The following is a 5,666-nucleotide window of genomic DNA, read 5'->3' as shown; positions in this document are numbered from 1 at the left end:
CATTACTATTAAGATGGAATACAAATACACTTAGCACTGAGAAATGCATGATATATTAAACATCTATATGTGTAATATGTGTAATGGCACAGGTTCTATGGATATCACGAACGATTTATTAGAACAGTAAACATTTTTTCAGACACCTGTAGAAAGATGTGTAATTCAGCGTTTTACATATCACAACAAAACATTAACAAACATATATAATGACAAAATATAACATAAAATTAGTACCCTTATATCAGTTTATATAAGCATTCAGTATTTGGGTGGTCCTCCTCGTGCTCTAATATCCTTTGCAACTCGATATGACATGCTGTCAATGAAGGTTGTGATGTAATCCACCGTTATTTCAACCCAACTTGTCAGTAGAAGGCGCTGCAACTCAGCTACAGTAGCTGGTTTAGGGCCATGGTTAGCAATTTTCCGGTTCAGTTCTCAATGAGATTACAATCTGGAGATGTTGCTGGCCATGACAACCGTGTAACGTCCTCCTGGTTGAGATAATCCTGTACAATATGTGCACTGTGAGCAGTGGAATTGTCATCCTGGAACATAAGGTTATTGCTAAACCTTGCCCTAGCATATGGCAGAAATGTTGTCGGAGGAGGAGGAGCCATTGACGTTTCCTGGAGGATATGAAGAGCAGTTTTCCACCATGATGAATGGCTGTCCAAACATGTACTGCACCACTTTTTGTATGTTCCCTGTGGGAAAGACAGTCTTCCCTCATCTCTTCTTCAGGCAAACAACGAACATAAACCCTACCATCAGCTTTAATAAGCTGGAAACATGACTCATCTGAAAAGAAGACATGCCACCACTGTCCTAACTGTACGTTGGCATGCTGTATTGCCCAAGTAAAACATTGACGGCAGTGGATTCTAGTTAATATTGGTTTGAAGATAGCCCTTCTTGCAAATTAACCTTGTTTGGTCAGTCTCCTGTTCACTGTTCTTCCGGATACACTGGAATGAATGTATTCATGTAACTCCTGTCATAAGACTTCTTTCTACCTTGACGTGTTAACCTGATAAAAACACGGTCATCTCGTGCAGTAGTTTTTGGTATCTACCAGTAGACTTTCCTGTAATAACGTTTCCTGTATTCCAATGACGTTTCAGGATTTTGAATACAGTGTACTGGGGGCACTCTACTGTTCTAGCAATGTCTGTTTGCTTCATACCATTTCTGGACACTCGAACAATTTGATGCCCTATAACTTCTGGCACGTAATTAGGCATGGCTCTATACCAAGTACAGAGTAATTGTCTGAACAAAGCATTGATCTATTTCGAAAAAGATTGTATCAAAAACACACTTTTTATACAAAACAAGCGCATATGTGTGTTTTGATGAACAAATGCTCAAAACTACTTATACCGACCAGAATAACAATCGTACATGTTTTTCCAATCATACACTACCTTCTCTGTTACTATTCGGGTATTAACTCAATAGTACTCCATGCACGTAGAAAATAGCATCAATATAGAACAGTATGCAAAAAATTTGGCCAAGACCGTATAATGTCATCCTCCATATCAACGTCCAGGGATTTATGTAAACCACTTTTGCACCTTAAACTAAGGTTACTTTCTACTACATTTATCTCATGACTGGAAAAATTGTTTGTTTCTTTATTTCCATGGTTTCAGAATATCCCCTGTGTGCCTTGATTACAGAATGTTTCAGTTTATTACTATCTTAACTTTTACTATCTGAGCTGGAGAACCCAAAAGAGAGAACAGAAAGATTACTTTGCACTCTTAACTTGTTTGTTTTTCATTTTGATCAACCGTTGTTGTTTTGTTGTTTGTTTTTTACTTAAAGAACAATGGAGTTTAATCTGATGGAATGAAGTTCTGACAGAATTATCATCTGATTTAGGCTTACCGTTGGTACCAGAGGTCTTGGAGATTTGAAATCTTGCCTTTTGATGATCTCCTAAGCTTTAAACACATGAGGAAATGAACGTGTCACACTTGGATGAAAACTCACACTCTCGCACAAATACAAGCTCTTACATGGTAATATTGATGTCGATATCTGGTCCTTGGAATGACGAGAAGACATTAACCATTAAGGTAGATGAAGTCGTCGAAGTTCTTGATCACTGGTTCTGCAAGGAATATGCGAAGTACCATAGGAGGTTCAGAAACTGCTCCAAATCAGAGGTTGTCGCTGCCTTCTTGAAATATGCCTGAATTGTCGTGGGGTTCCTTCGGGAATTTGAAAACAAATCTTGCACATGTCTTTACAATCTTGCTTGTACTGTCTCATCACACTTGGATTTGAGTTCTTATTAAAGTCGAATTGCATGCACTTAATTTGTCCAAAGATTATTATAAAGCCATTTTCAGGCTTTAAACTAACTTCAGTTAATGGGAGCTAATTATCCATAACTTGTTTGGTTTGAAGTTTTCCGTAAAAATTATACTCCATTGTATAATATATAGATGTGAAGGTCGTGTTGTCTTAACGAAGAATTCTAATATATATGTTAGTTTCTGTATCTTTTTCATTCTTGGATATTTTGTCAATAATATTTTAAGCTATGTACATAATAAATACCAGGGATATTCTTTAAAATACACAATCCTCAAAATCTATTCATCGGAGGTAGTGGTGGATAGCTTCTCAAGAAAAAAAAGCAAAACCTAGATTACTGAACCTTATGAATAATTTACATATTTTTTGCTTTAAAGTAGAAAACTAATTTCACATGTAGCACGTTTTATTTGCGCTGTTTCATTTTTGTTCTTCGTGTTTTCTTATCAACCATAAACAGTTACGTAGTCCATGTGGGATATATTCCCAACGTTAGTTTCACAGTGAAGCTTTACAAGATTTGACCTTGGCAAATGAAGGGCAGAACTTTATATTTAAAGACGACGTTATCGAATGCAGTGACAGCTTTGAAAGATCGTCTTTCACATATATGCTTTACAGTGGCTGAATAGAGAATGTGATATAGCGTCACAAACAGTCAAATGATTGACGGTACAGTAAATCTGTTTTGCTTACGTATGCAAATACGTTGCAACGACGTGCCTGCACAGTCATGTAACACTAATTTATTTAAACATATAAAACCTAATATGCACTTCCCTCATGAACACTGGGCTGCGGGTGTTAGGCGACAAAAATTAAAATTATCTCGGCCAACAGTTTGATAGTACGCACTACAAAATTACTAGTTATGCATTGATTACGCATAAAGTATGAAAATTATGCGTTGATTATTCGGCATAATTTTAAATTATGCAACCCCTACCTACAACAAAAACAGCTTAAAATAATATTTAATATGATGTTAGATATAAGGAACTCCACCATCGACAACAATTTAACACATATTTTGAGCAACAAACACTTTTAAACTGTAGAAGTTTTCTAAACAGGCCATATAATCAGACGTGACACTGCTTACCAAACAAAAATAACCAAACTATATAAGTCGTAAATAAGTCCAAAGCTATATAATTGACCTATACTTGATTTCACTAAGTCTAGAAATTCAGTCTTTGATCATGCAGTGACTATGAGATTATACAAAAAATACCACGATCGTGTAATGAAGTTATATGGCTCAGGTTTAACATGAAAATACAATATCACAGTATTTATAACTGTATACTTTAATTATATATAGTCAGTACACAAATACTGCACTTGTGTAACAACTCTACTGTAATTATATGATACTAAATACATAGTTTTAGAATTCGAATATTAAAACTAGGCATTAATTCTATGAATTGCAGTTTCTAGGAAGACGTTACAGATATCTATTACATGCACCTATTTAATTCTCGACTTGTATAATTTTAACCGAGTGAGTATTGTTTGAATATGTATTGTGTAGATACATGCACAGGGGTGCTAAAACAAAAGGTTGCTAAAACAATAGTTTGTTATTGGAGATTGAACAGAAAAAGCGGTTCTTAAGCATGCACAGGGGTCCTAAAACAATAGGTTGCTAAAACAATAGTTTGTTATTGGACATTGAGCAGAAAAAGCGGTTCTTAAGCATTTTCCAAGACCAAGAAGAAACCCACTACTTTCAGCGGATTCACGTTTCTAAAACTAAAATAATCATTGAGATGGAACTGAGAACGCCATTTAAAAGGGAAAAGGCTACTGCATTTCACGCGTTTGAAAAACTTTACGCCCCTAGTCCAAAGTTGTTATTAATACGTAATATAATGTTTATCTTTGCGTATAAATATACTACAGGTAAAGCACATACATAATTTGTTTTATGTGCAGTAATTAATTCTATTTAAAACGGGCGTAATTTTTCTTAAAAAGCACTTTTACATAAATTCGATAACTGAGGTGCATAAACCACAATTAACATAACCAACGATATTTGGAATACTTTAACCTGTGAGTGTACAAGATCCAATCTGCGCAAAGATAGTCACGACCAATTTTACTCCATAAATAAAACGTAGCTGAAAATGTGAAAAGTCTTAACAGCACCACATCTCAAACCTCGGACTTTACAATCCATAGTCCAATACGTTAAAAGCTAGACCAAGTTCGGGTTCAAAAAATAAAGCAAAACCTTTCTTTTACAGTACAATAAAGTAGGCCGCCTGGTGGCTTAGAGGTAAGTTAAATAACTTATAACGCTAAAAATCGGGTTTCGTTAACCCGGACAGGTTGTGTGTATATTTGCCCTTAACAAAAAATATATAAGATGGTCAGGAGCTTTGCAGCACATAATTACGAGTCCGAAGATCGAGCAATGTAGTTAAACTTTCCCATAAAATGAAAATGAATTCCACATACTCTCTGTCACACAAACAATTAAATACATGATTGATATAACGGTTTCTCGCAGTCTATGATTTAATTCACAACAGTGTCTTACCTTGTCTCTTTATGTGGTCTGTCCAGTAAAGGATTACAGTATACACTAGTTTTACTGAGCCACTTTGTATGTTTAGCGTTCTCAGATATCTTTTCTTTTCTATAGGTAGGGAGTGATAGGAAATGTTTGAGATGCTCCTTGAAACACGTGTAACTGTACTAGGATCTACGTCAGAGCGCTTGATACACACGAGCTAGTTTCCTGATAAACGAGATAATAATAAGTATTTGTGTTGATAATAGAAATGGTTACGTGCAACATATATCTAGTGCTTATTTTTTTCAATCCATGATTTTTTTTTCAAGTACACATAATCACTGGGTCCTACACTTTATCTTTTTCAATTCAGGCAGTTGCTTTATTGATTCGCATTCTCGGATATCACATCAATTATTATGTGTAAATATATATATATATATACCAGCTGAGTTACCCGGCGTTGCACGGTGAAAATTTAGATTTGAAATGTACATATCAGCATTTTTTCAGCAAATTATTCAGTAAGTGGACAAAAGCTGTGATGCGAGAAATAAAGACGCATTTAATCAAACAAAGCTTTGTTTGAAATTATATCGTGTTTGAGCTTGTCTTGTTCTTTAAGCCTGAAGTCGTACATCATGTTGATCCTCTGTTTCTTGCTCTCTGTAAGTTATTTGTCTTAATTTTTGTGCTTGAAGTCTGGTTTGACGTTGTTCAGAAGTTTCCCGTTGTCTATATCCAGCTTGCCTTGATGATTCTCACTGAACTCTGGCTTTGTGCTGTTCAACAGTTTCTTGCTGTC

General features: G+C 35.4%; 1 protein-coding gene across 1 annotated transcript in view; it reads right to left on the bottom strand.

The window, feature by feature from the left end:
• The window catches only part of LOC106469186 (uncharacterized family 31 glucosidase KIAA1161-like), a 16,745-nt gene extending 11,777 nt beyond the window's left edge, over positions 1-4,968 (bottom strand). Inside the window, exon 1 of the mRNA XM_013929651.2 lies at positions 4,886-4,968. The gene's annotated coding sequence lies outside the window, so the exon portion shown is untranslated. The remainder of the gene's footprint in view (positions 1-4,885) is intronic.
• Between the last annotated feature and the right edge of the window lie 698 nt (positions 4,969-5,666).

This window comes from Limulus polyphemus, unplaced genomic scaffold (assembly GCF_000517525.1).
Source record: "Limulus polyphemus unplaced genomic scaffold, Limulus_polyphemus-2.1.2 Scaffold3344, whole genome shotgun sequence".
In the NCBI taxonomy this organism is placed as follows: domain Eukaryota; kingdom Metazoa; phylum Arthropoda; class Merostomata; order Xiphosura; family Limulidae; genus Limulus; species Limulus polyphemus.
The sequence above is the reverse complement of the archived record's forward strand: the minus strand, read 5'-3'. Positions and strand labels throughout refer to the sequence as shown.